Raw genomic sequence first — 2,323 nt, forward strand, 5'->3', positions numbered from 1 at the left:
TCCGTCAAGGGCCCATGTAAGGGCGGGCGTTACACTAAATCAGCGGTCAATGGTTGACCACCAATAAATATACTGCGAATATGATTCTCGGTGATAGTTGGAAAGCCCCGGAATGATTGCGACAAACGTTGTTGCGTGACTTCCGGAATAGGGCTTCTCTCGATTTGATCGTCATCAATCATCGGCTAGTACCGAAGACGATGACGCGATTCATGGCTTCCGAGCCATCCAGACGGTAGCTTGGTGTGGATCACCAATAGAGGCGAGACTTCGACAAGGACCGCTCGATTGATACCAATCCTGCTCAAACGTCATCTACGAGGTACGCGCTTAGAATAATTTACTATTCTATAAAATTTTAATTTCTTGTCATGCCTTGTATGTTGTTATTTCCTGTTTATGCATACGTGTGTTGTTTAATAATTAGCTATAATTATTTATTTATTTCCACTACGCATGTTTCTGAAATATGTAAACATGTGCATTGCACCAGGACGATATAAGTTTGCAATTTTGTTTGTGCAGGTTCTATTTTGAGGTGTGCTTCAAGTCTTTCGGCTACACTTGGTTGTGTTCACCTATTATAAGTATAATTTTATTTATTGTTATAAGAAGTTAGCATGAATGATTTATCTTATGATTGTTAATGATTTATATGTAATGGTTGTGTATCTTATGATTGTTTAATAATTTAATAAATTAAAAACAGGAAAAATACAAAAAGAAAGGAGTTGGATGTATAAAAAGAACAAACCTGAACGTAAATGTTTAACTGATGAGTTTATTGTTGGAATGGAACAATTTTTAAAATTTGCTTCTACTAATGTTGAATTTATGGATGGAGATAAGATAAGATGCCCTTGCAGAAAATGTCACAATGGTAAATTTTTACAATGTGACAAAGTTCGTGAACATCTTTGTAGATTTGGTTTTACCCCAAATTATTATAATTGGACATGCCATGGTGAACCATTTATATCTGATGAGAATTATGAACAAAACATACAAGTCTCAGTAAGTGGTGATCAAAGTTATTATAATCAATTCAATCCATATCAGAGGATGGTAATTGATGTAGGAGGTCATAATTTCTTTCCTGATCCGAGTTTTGCAAGTTCTAGTTGTCCTCCAACAGATGAACAAATATTTTCTACTTATACATCACCATTGGAGGGGGTACAAGAATAAAATACTCATGAAAATTTAAATAATGAGGCATATCAACAATTTCAAGAAATGTTAAGTGCTGCAGAAGAACCTGTGTGGGTTGGTTGTGACACTCACACTAAATTATCTCTCACTGCAATACTATTGAATGTTAAGGCAGAGCATAATGTGTTTGAAGATTATTTTAATGATTTTGTTCAAGTTATGGGAGAGGCATTTCTGCGTGATCATAACTTGCCTACTGATTTTTACAGTATAAAAAAACTTGTGAAAGATTTAGGTCTTCCAGTGGAAAGGATTGATGCTTGCAGAGATGGTTGTATGATATATTGGGGAGAAGATCAAGATGCAGATGTATGTAAATTTTGTAATCAAGCTAGGTACAAGAGAATCACTAAGAGTCAACAACGACGTAAAGCATACAGTCAGTTATTTTATTTGCCTTTAACTTCTAGATTACAAAGACTCTATGCATCAGAAGCCACTACTGAACACATGACTTGACATGCAAATCATCAAACAGAAGAGGGTTTAATGTGTCATCCATCAGATGCAGAGGCATGGAAAAATTTTGATAGAACATATCCTGATTTTGTGAAGGAAACTCAGAATATAAGATTGGGTCTTTGTGCTGATGGATTTGCTCCATTTGGTAAATCAGGAAGAAATTATTTTTGTTGGCCAGTTATATTAACTCCGTATAATCTTCCACCTGGGATGTGTATGAAAACACCGTATATGTTTTTAACATTGGTTGTTCCTGACCCACAAAATCTGAAAAAGTTAATTGATGTTTATATGCAACCACTGATTGCAGAGCTGAAACAATTATGGGATGAGGGTTTTCCTACATATGATGTTCAATACTAATCAGATGTTTGTAATGAAGGCTACATTGCTTTGGATGATAAATGATTTTCCGGCTTATGGCATGTTATCAAGATGGAGTACCGCTAAAATTTTAGGATGCCCAATATGTATGGAGAGATCAAAATCATTTAGATTGAAACATGGGAGGAAGCGAGTTATTTTGATTGTCATAGACAGTTTTTACCACAAAATCATTTTACCACCAACACCTCCACCATTGAGATTAACAGCTGCCAACAAATTTGGTACAAAGTCCATAACTTTTCATCTGTTATTGAAGATTCAC

At 35.2% G+C, this 2,323-nt stretch overlaps 1 pseudogene; it reads left to right on the forward strand.

Moving 5' to 3' along the window:
* Positions 1-709: 709 nt before the first annotated feature.
* Positions 710-1,591, forward strand: LOC141816267 (uncharacterized; annotated as a pseudogene).
* The last annotated feature ends 732 nt before the right edge of the window (positions 1,592-2,323 follow it).

This window comes from Curcuma longa, unplaced genomic scaffold (genome assembly GCF_044706935.1).
Source record: "Curcuma longa cultivar G26 ecotype Majalengka, Jawa Barat unplaced genomic scaffold, ITB_CL_G26_1.1 contig_15730, whole genome shotgun sequence".
Lineage (NCBI taxonomy): Eukaryota > Viridiplantae > Streptophyta > Magnoliopsida > Zingiberales > Zingiberaceae > Curcuma > Curcuma longa.